This window comes from Neomonachus schauinslandi, chromosome 7 (genome assembly GCF_002201575.2).
Source record: "Neomonachus schauinslandi chromosome 7, ASM220157v2, whole genome shotgun sequence".
In the NCBI taxonomy this organism is placed as follows: domain Eukaryota; kingdom Metazoa; phylum Chordata; class Mammalia; order Carnivora; family Phocidae; genus Neomonachus; species Neomonachus schauinslandi.
Genome location: NC_058409.1, coordinates 18,878,669 through 18,884,681, shown reverse-complemented (window position 1 = coordinate 18,884,681; position 6,013 = coordinate 18,878,669). Strand labels below are relative to the sequence as shown.

At 42.5% G+C, this 6,013-nt stretch overlaps 1 protein-coding gene across 5 annotated transcripts in view; it reads right to left on the bottom strand.

The window, feature by feature from the left end:
- GRAMD2B (GRAM domain containing 2B) overlaps window positions 1–6,013 on the bottom strand; it is a 123,933-nt gene that overhangs the window by 38,647 nt on the left and 79,273 nt on the right. The window lies entirely within an intron of this gene.

The window sequence follows — 6,013 nt, the reverse complement described above, 5'->3', positions numbered from 1 at the left end:
CGATTTCCCCCGCTTCATTCTTCCCCTCCCGCTACCTTCTTCTTCTTCTTCTTTTTTTGGAAGAAATAAATTTTAAAAGCAGAATGAAACACTTAGCAAAACAGAAAGATAGGAATACAAAAGAAAAGGGCATGAAATCCAGGGAAAAAATACTTAGATTAAGTACAATATTAACAAATCTTTAGCTATTATGGAAAATACTCAAAAACATCATAAATATTAAATAAGATCAAAAAGTACCTCAGGTACTTGAGAAACAACTATAAATTAAAACCTAGGTTATGGAGAGCAACTGGATCACTGGGAATATATTTACAGGACACGGTATAGAAAAAGAATATGCCCTAAAATAAAATAGCCATTTGCAATTACAGGCAATTCTGAATGATAAAAGCAAAGCTGTTTTACATACGTTGGACTTGGAACTGCTCAAATTCATAAATGTGCCTATTGCCCAGAGCAGGAATGCTAGAATTTAAGGAAAATTAAGAAGTTCTTTCAACTAGCTTTGGGGAGGGCCACAATTTTTAAACACCTCTACACCAAAAGAGATCTGATATCCAAGATAAATAGCCACATGCATAGTCTTTGAACCTACCACATCCTGAACATGGCAAGGAAGAAGGAAAGAACAAATATGTAAGGACTGTCTCTGCTCTGAACAGATTTACATTTGAAATAAAGACAACTGGCACACATTAAAAAAAAACCAAACCCACTGTTCTATCAACCTCACTAAAACCCAAATAAAGATGTTAATGCCTATGTGGGGTTCCATCAAAAAATATCAATTTGGAACCGCATTTTAAAGGAAAAGAGGACCAAGGATAGTACAAAATTGGGAGGACAAAGGCTTCAGGCAGAAGTCATAAAACGTTACAGCGTGCAAGGAAAGAGAAAGGAATAATTAACATGGATGTAGGAGCTCTAAAGAGAAGGTGTTTTTAGTGGAAGAGCCTGAGAGGTGAGTAGAATCATAAAAAATCAAGTGGCTGAGGTAGAAAGGTGCTGCTGAGCAGAGGAGCCTCAAGATTTTGAGAAAATAAGAGGGCCCTGCCCTAAGACGAGGCACAACTTTCTTAAAATGCTACTCATGAGGGGCGCCTGGGTGGCTCAGTCGGTTGAGCGCCTGACTCTTACTTTTGGCTCCGGTCACGATCTCAGGGTTGCAAGATCAAGCCCCGCGAGATCAGCTCTATGCCCAGCGAGGAGTCTGCTTGAGATTCTCTCTCTCTCCCCCTCCTGCTCGCATACACACGCTCTTTCTCTCTAAAATAAATAAATAAAATCTTTAAGAAAAATGATACTCCTGAGAAAATGACGTTCATCTCCTCTGATAGATGGGTACTGGACGAGAGAAATGTGAGGGAGTCGGGATTTATAGGTACTCTTCCAGCAAAGAGAAGGCAGAGGACTAGGTGGTAAGAGAGAAAGGGGACAAGGCAGACCCCCCCCCCCACCGTCGCCCCCAAGCAGGACATCCCTAATAAATGACGTGGGCAGAACATGACTTTGTGTTAATACAAATGAATGCCTCCTGAATTAAGTTTCATTTCTCTTGTTACCATGCATGAGAGTGACGTTTATTCCGGAGAGAGAGGGAATGTACCATGCCAGAAATACATGTACTTAACTAGAAGGGAATATTTTACCTATTAATAGCACAGTAACATTTAAAATTAAAAAAAACAAAACACACACACACACACACACAACACCCCACCCTGACCCAGGGCCACTGGAAGCCGACTTAAAGAGCAATGTTTGTTCTTGTTTTGTGGAGCCCCCACAGTGTCCGTGGAAACGTGCTGTGTTGCTTTGGCCCTCAGCTGCTGGAGGAGGCATTTGGACTGGAAACACCGGAGACAGGAGATGGGGCTGCCTGCTCGCACCCTGGCTGTCATCTGTGATGACTAAAGTGCTTTCTTTCCTCTGACACCCTTCATTTCCTGGGACTCTTTCTGTTCTAGACAGGTTAAAACAAAAAAACAAAAAACCCCCCCAAAAACATCAAAAGCCCAAGAGCTAAAAGACCCACGTACATGGGCATTGCAGCAGTTAAAAGTTGCCGCAAGACTCCAAAATAGCACTGGCGAGAGCTCGGGCACACTGTCCCTCCGTCGTTTCCCCTACTCGAGAGCTCAGCTGTACTACTTCCTCAGCCTTCTGTACTCTGATCTCACGGCTCAGAGCCGCGTGTGTGTGAGGACAGCTCAGCATGTTCACCGGGCTGTGCCATACAGGAATTTCCAGAAGTCGGCTCCAGACTTCCTGCCACATCACCCCCAGTGATCAAAATGGGCACGGGCCCTTTGGAGGTCATCAGGGCACGAGAAAATTCTCTTTGCTTAAGTGCTCTATATTACTGAGGCTCAGGATTTCTTTCTAATGAAAATCAATGCGACTCAACCACTAGACAAGAAGGGCGCTGTCGCTTTTTATTTTTTATTTTATTTATAAATTAATATTTTTAAAAGATTTATTTATTTATTTGAGAGAGAGAGCGAGAGAGAGCATGCGAGTGATGGGAGGGCCGGGGAGAGGGAGAAAAGCAGACTCCCCGCTGAGCATGGAGCCCAACGCAGGGCTCTATCTCATGGCCCTCAGATCATAACCTGAGCGGAAATCAAGATTTGGACGCTTAACCGACTGCACCAGCCAAGCTCCCCTCTCACTTTTTAAAAATGCAATATCCATACAGTAGAGAAAACAGTTTCCTCTAAGAAGCCTTGGTTTAACTAAAACACTTCCAAACAAGATACTTAAGCAAAGAACAGTTCATGCTATCTCTATGGCAAAAAATTATAAAAGAGTACTTTTTGGGATTATTTTTAGTTGTAAGATTCAAAAGTATTAATGTAACCTGCTCATGAAAGTAAACCCATTAACTGTCTCTTATCTGTGTTTTTCTCCCCTGGAATCTATCCCTGTGTTTTATATGTATTATTGTCAGAGAATTATTTGCTATTTATATCATTATATATCATATAGGACATAGCAATATAGCATATATCATATTTTGTTAATATCATGATATAATCAAATATATATCATATTATATGTATTAACATATGTAATAATTATAGAGTAACTCCTCACTGCTGTTGAGAAGAAATGTTTATCCCAGTATTTTAAAGATAACTAACTTGCACAGGATGGAAGAATTAGAATTAGTGTAATTTACACATGAAAATTAGTAGAAGAAGTAGAGAAGTCTGCTTCTCCCCCTCTCCCTCTTTCAAGAAAATATAAGCAGTAAGCCTAAATAGATTTTTTTTTTTTTTTTTAACTCAAGCATCTGAGATCCAGACCTGAGCTGAGATCAAGAGTTGGACACTCGACCGACGGAGCCATCCAGGTTCCCCTAAATACATTTTAACAGATCTTACATTTGTCATCCTTATTTCCTGTTCTTAATTTCTCCCACACCAAATATGCATTTTCTCTACCTGTGCTAAAAATACACTGGTTGGCCAAACACCTGTTCTCTGCCTCCTCCCTCTTGCCACCCCTTTGTACTGGATTTTCCAAATGACTTTAAATTTGCATTGCTGTTTGCAAAGAGCACGCATAACCATACTGTGCATGATACCATACCAGTGCTCATGAAACTTGGACAAGGCGAGTGTGTGCCACACCTATTATCCACTTCACAAATAAGGAAGCTAAATAAGAGCACTGAGGGACTGACTACACAATAATCTGAGTGCCTAGAACCTCCATTACTCCCATACATTGACTGCCTGTTTCGTGCCAAACTCATTCAGACACCAAGACCTGTGGAATTTATCTACTTTTCTCCGGTTATGCCCCCTCCTGTTCTTTCCCAGGTCTGCTGGCTTCACCGGGGTCCTCAAGGTCTTCTGCCTGGACCACTGTACCTCCCTACCTCATGTGAGCTCTGAGAGGCCCTTCCTCCATCTCATGCCTTCTGTCTATATGGAAGATCACTTTACCCTGTGATCTTGGAAAAACCCAAACATGACAGGAGAGTTACATCATCTCCTCACCCCCATCCCACTGAAACACTTCCGATTCTCCAGTACCTACAGGATGCAGCTGAAGATGAATTAAGGAGGCCCTCTGCAATTTGGAACCTCCCTCTTTGGCTTTTAACCTCCCATCATGTTACCCTAGTCGTGCACTTAGGCAGCCTAAGACGTCTTTCCTGGCCCCGGCAAGCACTGATTATCTTCAAAGATTTAGCTCTGGCTGGCCTTCGTCCTATAGGGAATCTTGCCCAGTGCCTTGTGTGCCCTGAGGACTGACCCTCCTTTTCAGAATGCTCCTTCCCAGTACTCTATAAGGTATGACTGCCATGGCAACTGCATGCCCTAACAGGGGGTTTGTTTTAAAATTATGAATGCCTACAGTTTGCTTGTGTTTTCCCTCCTTGGATCATAAGCCCCTGGAGGGCAGGGTCCAGGGTTTTCTGTATCCCTTGGGGAAAAGGGCTTTACTCATTTCCCTTAAGTACTTCATGTTCCTCAAATCAGCACTAGAGGCTGGGCATTCTGATTTCAGCCCAGAGCCCTTTCTGGCTACACCAGACAGCATAAATAGCAACAGGAAGGGATGTATTTCACTGGGGATTCCTGGACCTGGGAAGACTGGCATGGGAAAGGCCAGAGAAATTTTCTACTGGAGGGTGGATCCTGTTCTGGCAAACTTGGACCAAACTGGTCAGGGGCGTTTTAGTGAGGTGATGGTCTGCCCTTCCAATTTTCCCAGGCAAAGATCTGACAAAAGGATACAGCAAATACTGTGGGTCAAGAAGGAATATTTCCATTGAGGAAGCTTTACTGTTTCTTCTCAGGCAACTGGGTGAAATGTAGGAGAGTTGGCCTTACTAAGCCCGCATGAGCTCATCACTGCTACTGGGAGGGGCCATCACACCTTAATTGGTTTTATTTTTTTTAAGAGTCTAAAGGGCAATGCTTAGATATTGCAGATTCCAAGAAACCTGAAGAACACAAGATTGCCTGTCTTCATTTTATACCTCTGAAATGGATAAGGCTCAAGGAAAAGAATCTATTCCCGGATCTGTGGCTTCTTAAGAGCAGCCCAACACGTGGTTTCTGGGAGGGGCATCTTCATATAAGGGTTGTTTATCACATTTCAGTGTCTGAATGAGACTCTGGCTTTCTTGCCTCCACACCAGGTCTCCACTCCCACGGCATGTACTACAGAGCTGCACTGCACAGAGCTGTTCTCTGTCCTATCACACTTGAATTTAGAAAAATTTCCCCCCATTTTTAAAAATTTGGGGTAAAGGAGCTTAGGGTAGTGTATGCATTTTCTATTTGACCAGTGAAGCTAAGTGGTGTTCATAGAATAGTGACAATGTTTGAAGATCAGTCAAAGATCTTGTTAGAAAAACTCAGGCTGGCCTACTTTTGGGGATTAATACTTAGTTTACATCACAACTAATTGAGTAAAAGTTCCTATTTATTTTCATAAATGATTAGAAAAAATTTCCAACTATTTACTCTGAGTTTTATGATATACACAAAGTAGACAAAAGAATGATTATTTACTCATGGCCAATCTCGTTTCATCTCTCTCTCCCCTTCTCCCAACTCCCATTTATTTTGAAGCAAATCCCTACATTATCACTGCAATATGCATGCTAGAAGTTGAATAAAAAAAAAAAAAAGATAAACATAATACCAACATCAAACCCAAAAAGGATTAACAATTATAACTGATTAAAAAAATAGGGCGCCTGGGTGGCTCAGTTGGTTAAGCGACTGCCTTCAGCTCAGGTCATGATCCTGGAGTCCCTGGATCGAGTCCCGCATCGGGCTCCCTGCTCGGCAGGGAGCCTGCTTCTCCCTCGGACCCTCCCCCCTCTCATGTGCTCTCTGTCTCTCTCATTCTGTCTCAAATAAATAAATAAAATCTTTAAAAAAAAAAAAAAGTGAGGGGTACCTGGGTGGCTCAGTCGGTTAAGCGTCTGACTTTGGCTCAGCTCATGATCTTGGGAGTCCTGGGACGGAGCCCTGCATGGGCT